The sequence below is a fragment of the Nicotiana tomentosiformis genome, chromosome 2 (genome assembly GCF_000390325.3).
Source record: "Nicotiana tomentosiformis chromosome 2, ASM39032v3, whole genome shotgun sequence".
NCBI classification, from domain to species: Eukaryota; Viridiplantae; Streptophyta; class Magnoliopsida; order Solanales; family Solanaceae; genus Nicotiana; species Nicotiana tomentosiformis.
The window spans coordinates 128,889,345-128,898,325 of NC_090813.1; the positions used below are offsets into that span (position 1 = coordinate 128,889,345).

At 34.8% G+C, this 8,981-nt stretch overlaps 1 long non-coding RNA gene across 4 annotated transcripts; it reads right to left on the reverse strand.

Moving 5' to 3' along the window:
• Positions 1-531: 531 nt before the first annotated feature.
• On the reverse strand, positions 532-8,146 carry LOC104114846 (uncharacterized). Of its 4 annotated transcripts, none has more exons than XR_011414236.1 (4): positions 2,594-3,920; positions 2,416-2,508; positions 2,214-2,319; positions 532-711 (listed from the first exon to the last, which is right to left on the reverse strand). It is a non-coding gene; the product is annotated as an uncharacterized lncRNA (long non-coding RNA). The 4 variants fall into 4 exon arrangements; XR_004511726.2 differs by lacking the exon at positions 532-711 and adding an exon at positions 7,908-8,146 and having other exon boundaries at positions 1,976-2,319; positions 2,594-3,144; XR_690477.4 differs by lacking the exon at positions 532-711 and having other exon boundaries at positions 1,976-2,319; positions 2,594-2,806; positions 2,903-3,936.
• Positions 8,147-8,981: the final 835 nt, after the last annotated feature.

The following is an 8,981-nucleotide window of genomic DNA, read 5'->3' on the forward strand; positions in this document are numbered from 1 at the left end:
TCGCAGAAGCAGAGATGAGCTTGGAGTCACTGGTCTGCAGATGTGGATGTTTTTGCGGAAATGCGCACCCACACACTACAAAAAATAGTCAAATTGCGGTAGTTATTTTTATAAATTGCGGCAGTCGGTAACTTCCGCAATTTGTTGTTGTAGCGGTTCACAAAACTCCTGCAAGAAGGCTCGCCGCAATCAATTTGCAGTAGTTCTGTCGCGACTGCCGTAATTAATTAGCAGCAGTTAATTTGCGACAGTTCAACCTCAGTAAATTAAAAATTAAATTATGATTTTTTAAATATTTTTTTACAAGTTCTGGCAGTCTGAACCTATGCAACATAGGAAATAATTATTTAACAATACACAAAGTACGACGGTCAAAACCCACGCAATTCATTGAACGTATTAATTTCTTTTACTGTATTTTTTACAAATATTGAACATTGAATATTATCTACTAATGAATATATCAACACTTAGAAATATTAACATATTTAGTATCACAAAAGTATTACTTTCATATATAAAGTAATTCAGTAGTTTTCAAACTAAATTATAACATAAAACACTCACCCTAGCTATTCTAACATCCGCTCCAATCACATAATTACATTGTCATAATTAATTATCTAATTCAATTATAAAGAACTTCAATTATTGTCACTTGGATTACTGCCATCAGATGATCTTCTTGCGTCCATGGGTGATAGGGATCCACTAGCTGCATCTTTTGGCTGCAAACAAAATAAAATAATAAGATCTTTTGAATGCTAATTATAACTTGAGCTATTTCTTGAATAAAAATCTGAACCAATTCCATCCTTTATTTTGCAGTCAAAATTTTAAAACACTTGATACTAGGAATTCAACAATACACATACATAATTATAATCCCAGAAACAAGAAAGTGTCAACAGGAATAAAGTACAATCGATCCACTAAAGAAGAGCGGAGAAAGAAGATCTTTAGTTTTTTTCATATGAGCAGCTCCTGATGCAGATAATATCAGTTGAAAAAAAAAAAGCACAAGTTTATTTACCGTTATAAGAGGAGAAGCAAAGAACCCCGCAAATTACTCTGGTATTGTCCCTTCTTTCATTATCATATATGCCTTGAAAGCATTCATCATTTGTTTGTGAGAATTCACTATTTCTTTGTAGTTCTCTTGACTTTGGTTGTGAGCATTCAACAATTTATTGTAGTTCTCTTGGCAATGGTTCAAACATGAAGCATCACTACTTGAAGCATTCATACCACCAAAATGAGGTCTTGCATGTTTAAAAACTTTGCTGGAGACAACTCCTAATCCTAAGCACCTTACCCTTCCAGAGTGCTCTTTTCCTAGCACTTTACCAATAATATCATTCGGCGAAACTTCAGACTCATCCACCGTGCTTTGGCTCAAACCAAGCTCAATTGTTTCCTAAATATTATTTGTCACAACATTAATAAGTAACTAAATGCACACCAAGACAAGCAAAAAAGAGATAGTTTCTGAAATGCATCAAGCCATACACTTTAAAAGTATAAAATACACCTAAATACAAAAGCAACACCAAAAAATAACTTCATCCTTATAGGTCTCATTTTAATTGAGCTTCTATGTTCGACGGGATTAAGTTTCTATAGGTCTCATCCATCAAAGACAGAGTTTTACTTCTAGTTTCTATAGGTCTCATCCATCAAAGACAGAGTTTTACTTCTCCTGACCGCATTTTTCATCCGTTCGACATACACATTTTCTCTCATTATATACAAGAACAAATACTCCAGCCTCTCTTTCAGTATAAAGTATACAATCTCGAAATGAAGTTCATAGCCTTTTTTTTTTTTAAAGCAGCAATAATGAAGAAACAAATTTGCATTACAGAACAAGATCAGTATTCATGTTTTTTGTTATTGTTTAGATCAGTATTCATGTTGTTAAACTTCAGAGTAGGAGAAAAATATAATAGCAGCTTTAAAAGAACAGAAGAACATATGAAAAAAGTGTCAGGCCCTGCAGATAATAACCAAAAGAAGATAATGTTTCAAACAAGAAAGGAAGAAACAAAGTGTAGACTTATTTGACATTACAACCCATTGGTAAATATAAAAAAAGATACATAACTAGTCTGGAACAAGCTGAAACTAATAGTAAATGAGACAGATACATATATCAGATTTCATACCCAAAAAGGAAAAATAACTTTCAACAACCACAAAGATAAAAAAGAAACTTGCGCATATCTCCTTTGCCGCCTCATTCACATATGTACCATCTTGTTTCTTATAAGTATCAAGATAAAGTTATGCACGTCCAGGCCTTCATCCAGTCTCAGCCATCTATAAATAAAATAACCAACAGAATAACTTAACTGGAATAGTTACATAAGTTAGTTTAATAATTAAAGTAAAATGACATGAATTAACATCTTTCACCATTTCAGCCCTTCTTCTGGAGTTAGGTTTGGAGCCACCTGTATGTGTAAATGTTTGTTTCTTTCGAATTTCAGTATTCCTTTTGCACATTTCCTTACAAACAAAAAAAACTTGAAAGTCAATCACACAAATAACTAAATATAATCAAACATACAAGTTGAAGTAATTAAATAAATACCAAAGTTGTTTCTTTAAAACGGTAATCAACAAATGAAGTCCATTGATTCCGTAGAATCCCAGCCGGAATATTTTCCATAATCTGAGCTGTACTTTTGAGTGGATCATAGAATGCTCTCCACAAGTTTAGCATATTCGCGCTCCACTTTTTTCAAATAGAATTATAAACATAACGTCATGCAACTGACTCGACTGTCTTAAAATAAAACTGTTGCTTCAAGAATATAACATTGGTTAGATTATCTGCTACATGCAAATATGAAGTCCAAAAATAATATAGACGTGTAGCAGAAAGAATTAGAGCTTATACCTTTACAATTTGATCAAATACATGGTCGAAGTATGATATAGGTAAATCTGGCCATTTCTCAAAGTGAATTGGAAATAAGGAGCAGTCAGTTGCTAAAATTCCACAAAAGCCAGCAAGAAGGCCTTGTGCTTCTCCAAATGGTTCGTCCGGGTAATCGAATTCAAGCACGATACGTTCTTTACCAGATAAATTTAGAACATCCCTAACTTTCACTTTGAGCCTCTTCCTATTTTCTTTTGAATCTTTAATAAAAAAAAAGCCAAGTTTAAACAAACAGAAAAAAATAATTACATATATATGCTATTAACAGAAAAGTATCGATTGCTCTATTTTCTGCCATACACAGTCTTTCTAATGCCCAAGCATTCTTCATTATCACTAAGTAGCTCAAATTTGGTACTTAAAAAATAAACCAGCATCATTTTGGGGACTTTTAGCAGAGAAGAAGAAGAAGAAGAAAAAGAAGAAGAAGGGAAAATTAAGAGAATTAAAAAATAAACTAGCAGCAATTTGAGAACTTTTAGCAGAGAAGAAGAAGAAGAAGAAAGTTTACCTATAACATCTACAGTCCAATGTTGCATTTCGAGGATCAGAAGAAAATTTCGAGGATTTCGTCTCTAAGCAAGTCAAAAAAGTTAAAACCATCACTAGCTAGGCCTAATTATGGCTGTCCAACGGGACGGGACGGGACGGGACGATATTTAGCCGGGACGGTGGCGGAACGGGACGAAACGAGACGGGATAAACGGGACGAAACGGTAGTCTCATCCCGTCCTGCTAACAAACGGGACGGGATGGGACGGGACGGACGGTAGGCCCATCCCGTCCCGCTAACAAACGGGACGAGACGGGACGGAACGGGACGGGATGGGACGGGACGGGTTCGCGGGACTTAAGTGTCGGTTTAAAAAAAAAAATTATTTAAGCATTGAGTTTGGAAACCGTTATTCTTTTGACAATTACTATGTTTTTAAAGTTTGCAACAACTAGTTTTTTGAGTTATTTAATAAACTTAAAAATTAAACGAAAATTAGAAAACTTAGTAGAGAATTATAAAATATTAAAACAAAAGACTTGTAATGAAATATTCTAGTAATTATAAATTTATAATAGAGTTATAATTTATTTAATATAATTTCAAGCCACTAAGTAACTAAGTAAGAGTGTAAGACAATTCATAAAAATAATTCAACGCTTAGAGCCTTTTATTTTATTAATAGAACTTTCAAATCTCACATACAAATATAATTCTTTTGAAGAACACCTAATCTACGGCTCTACGCAGCCACCTTCTAGGAAGGGTTCTATTTGAACTAGGCCTCTTAGTAGCCAATTACAAATTATCATACTAATATTTGTAAGCTCCTATATAACTTCGTTGTAAGTTGTAACTTATCTATAAATTCTCTCGGACATTGTTCTTGAATTGGCAATGTTGATTGATGTTCCATGAGTTCCATGCCGTCATAGCTCCCGGTGCTAAGTATCTCATTGTATTCTTCTTCTTTCCTAATTTCACCACTTGGTGTTTCCATAGATTTATATTTATCAAATATTGATCTAACATAAGAATATATGTTAGCTTGACAGTCTTCGAGAGATGGTTGTTTATTTTGTTGAAATGTTAAATTCTCATAAATTTTACGAACAAGTCCATTTGCACCTCTTAATTTTAAAGATGAGTTAAGTATAGTAGAAATTAAATAAACTTGGGGAATAGGGAAAAAATACTTTTTAAATTTTGCAATCATTTCATTAATAGTCGGTGCATAAGTTGGATTAATTTTACAATAATTTCATTAAGCTAGTTGTTGTAGTTGTGTTAGCACTTAGCAGAAGCATTATTTAAGGTGATAGTTAAAACTTTATCAATGAGTCCATAAAAATAAACAATTTATAGAACAGTAGTTGCAAACTTGCAATATATGCTCCATTGTATCTTGAATCAACAAATTTATAACCAATAATACGTTTTTGTATGTTCTAGTGATGATCAACCCAATGACATGTAACAGTTAAATAATCACAACCATTAGGACTATGACCTATATCAGATGTGATAGGCACTTTACAATCTAAGTGAAACAATACACAACGAATATACTGAAGATATTCGGTTTGAAATTTAAAAATATCATTTCTAACAGTGGTCTTAGGAAAACCTTCAAAAGTAAGATTATAAGTTTTTTGTATATAATGCACAAAAAATAGGACGCGGGACAGGCGGGACGGGACGGGACGGGATAGGATGTAACGAAATGGGACGGGACAGGCGGGACAGGCGAGACGGGACGGGACGAGACAGGACGAAATGGGACGGGACAAACGGGACGAAATGGCCATCCCGTCCCATCCCGTGTCCCGTTTAACATGGGCCCATCCCGTTTAGAATTAAGCGGGACGGGACGGGACTGGACGGGATGGGACGCGGGACGGGACCGGGACGGGACGGGACGTCCCGTCCCGTTGGACAGCCTTAGGCCTAATCGAACATTTCGAGGATCAGAAGAAAATTCAGGAAACGTTGTATCAAGCCTCTTCCATGCCTCACCGTCTCTAGGATGCCTTATGATTCCATCTTTGTTACCACCCTCCGCATGCCATCTCATATGCTCTGCCGTCTTAGAACACATGAACAATCTTTGTAACCTTGATTTTAATGAAAAGTAACGCAAAACTTTTGCAGGCTTCTTCTTTTGCTTCTTAGTTGTAGCAGACTACTTCTTCTTACCTGAAGCAGACACAAAAAATTTGCTGCTTTTCTTATCAGGTTTCTACCTAGAAGTGTGATAATACTTGCATGTTTTCTCATCAATATCATCTTCCCAGTACAACATGCAGTCATTCGGACAAGCATCGATCTTAACATAATCAAGACACAACTTATTGATGGTATTCTTGGCCACATAAAAAGAATTAGGAATTTTTGCAAATTTAAATGCATCCCTAAGTAGATCTAGTATCATAGTCATTCCCTTGTCACTTAGCCCAGACAAACACTTTATGTTATATAAATTTAACAAAAACTCTAACTTTGAATACTTGGACCCTTCGTACAGTTCTTGATTTTCATCTCTAAGCAAGTCAAAAAAGTCTTTGTTATATGAAGCTGGCATTTCGTTTAACATTTCTTCTTCTCCCACTACTTGTGGCGGACCTACATCAACGCTCTCATGTCTTAAGCCCCCAAATGCTTCATTAATCAATAATTCTATAGGATTTTCAGGAGGTATTGTATCATGGGTAACCTCTATGTTGTTAGAATTGTGCACCACATTCATTTCCCCATGCATAACCCAAGTGACATAATTTTGAGGGAATGGTTTGTAGACCAAATGGTCAAATACTATATCTTTAGACTGCCACTTTCTAAAGCCACATTTAGGACATGGACATTTTATTCTATTTCTTATAACTCCATTCTTAAATGCAAATTCTATAAATTAATTCAAACCAAGCAAATATTCTGGTATGTTCCTCGACATTCTAATCCAAGACTTATCCATTGAAAAAATAGATTAGTGTGAAACAATATCACCTACAAGATTTTCAAAGTTATAAGATTAGAGACATATTTTAACACTTTATAAGACAACAAAAAGTAAAGGTAATGTTCTACTAATTATCTAGCATGATAAGACCAATTGAGAATGCTACAACATGCTACTTAATTTTTTTTTAATTGACTACATTACAACAAGCCTTTTGCATTAAAGTAATGTTAAGCAGCCATAAAATATAACCATATTTACCAGCTTATTACTCTCCGTATAACATCTGGTTGAAAAGCAGCTCAACATGATGGCACATCAGTTTAAATACATATGCAGAGGACAACTTCAGTGGCATTAAAACACATTGCACATGAAGATCCCCACCATTATTATGATATGATGGAACACTTAGTATGTTTATGAAAGATCAGGTGATAAGCAGCAGCACTAAGATACAATTATAAAATCTACTTTATTGTACTGTCCTCTAAAGAAAATTAAATAAAAGCTATATATGGTAAGGATGTATATAATTAATAGTTTAGTGACTTAAAGTTTTTTGCAGGCAACAACACTGGAAGATGGAGCAAAACAAAGACCGGGAAACATTAAAAATGCCAATCTTATCATAGTATCAATGAATTCAAAGTTAAATAGATACATATTGGTGAACGAGGCAAAAGGACTGGTCTCAGGATATCCACAGTCGATGTTAGACATATTAGGAAAATGCAATATTGCAGCTGTACATGGTTCCGCTCACAAGTACATGAGGGGTGCATTGTTATCTCTAATTAGCCCTACTATGATCAGAGACCAACTTTTGCCTAAAATTGATGAGTTTATGAGATCTCACTTGACCAACTGGGATAACAAAGTCATTGACATTCAATAAAAAACCAATAAGGTCAGCTAAAAACATTACTATCCAAAGAAAAATCTTTATTTTTCCTCTGCTCTGAATCTAACTTTTCCTAATACTTTCTTTTTTCCCCTCATATGGCATTTCTGTCATCAACAGTAAAGCCACCCAACTATGGTCGCGGATTGCAGGTAATTTACCCATTATAACAGTAAAGCCACAAAACTATTTTATTGTATTAAAAGTTTATACATACATGTACCTAGGTATCTACCATAAACATGCATGTAAGAATCAAGTAAAATAAAGGTTAAAATTAGGCATACCAGTGCAGTAATTAAAGAAATAATGGAAAAAAAGCTTACCAAAACTGAAAAACACATCGACTAATCAATTTTTTTAGTGAATTGTTTTCACATTACATAACATGAAAGAAGAAACAGAAAACAAAAATACATTAGGATAATGAGGCAATAAAGCAGATTGCATGCCAGAAAATTCTAGGTTTATTGAGAAATCAAGCTAATAAATTGCATAAAATCAACAAAGAAATCACAAATCAACCAAAAAACTCCAAATAAATAAAGAAACCTCAAATCCAACAGAGAATACCCAAAATAATATAAAAATAAAGTGAAAAAAAAACTACCTGGTTACACAAAATCAGAATTGGAAACTGAAGAAGAGCACCATGGATTTTCTAGCAACGTTACTCCAATTTGGTGAGAGAGAGGCCACCGCTTGGAGACTAGAGAGAGAGAGTGAGAGAGAGACAGCAATGGAGACTAGAGAGAGAGAGAAAGAGAGAGAGAGAGAGAGAGAGAGAGAGAGAGAGAGTGAGAGAGAAGACAAAATGGGTCTAAAAGTTTTGGGTAATAAGGTCTAAAAGATTTTTGGCGGACAAAAAAATGAGGAAAAACAAAAATATAGTGGGAAACATTAGAAGCTTGGCGCTCTTTTGATTTTAATGTACCAGATCCCCCAAATTATAATTAATTGCATCGGATAGAGAAAGTCTCACAATTTGATACTATTTGTGGGAGTTACCGGCGATCGCCGCTAATTAACTGCCGCAATTTGAACCTTTTTTTGTAGTGACAAGGGCAGGATTTATGACTGCAAAAGCGGATTTTTGGGCCGCAGAAGCGAGAAGGCCTGGGCAGATTATTAAAAACGTGAATTTCGAGATTTTTACCATTTTAAAATTTTCAAGCTCGGGATGTGGTGAATGTTTGAGAGGAGTTTCGTGGGATTTCTTGAGGTAAGTCACTTGTGGTCTAATTTATTCAATAATTGTGTTTCCCCATTGATTTTCCCACCTAGATGGTGTGGTTTTAAGGTGTAATTTGGGGGGTTTGAAGCTAGGAATTTGGAGAGTTTCAATTGGGGATTTGGGTGTCGATTTGGTGTTGGATTTTGGTGAATTTTGTCTAGTTGGACTCATGATTGAATGGGTTTCTAGATTTTGTGACTTTTATTGGATTCCGAGATATGCACCCGAGGGCCAATATTTGAGTCGACTTTTAAATTTGATTCAGAACTTAGTATTTTCTTATGGAATTGGTTCCTTTAGCTTGTGTTGATTATATCGAACTATTTGTGGCTAGATTCGAGGCATTCGGAGACCGTTTCGCGAGGCAAGGTCGTGTTGGAGTAGAGATTTATACTGTTTTAGGTAAGTAACACTTCTAAGCTTGGTTCTGAGGATATGAAACCCCGAATT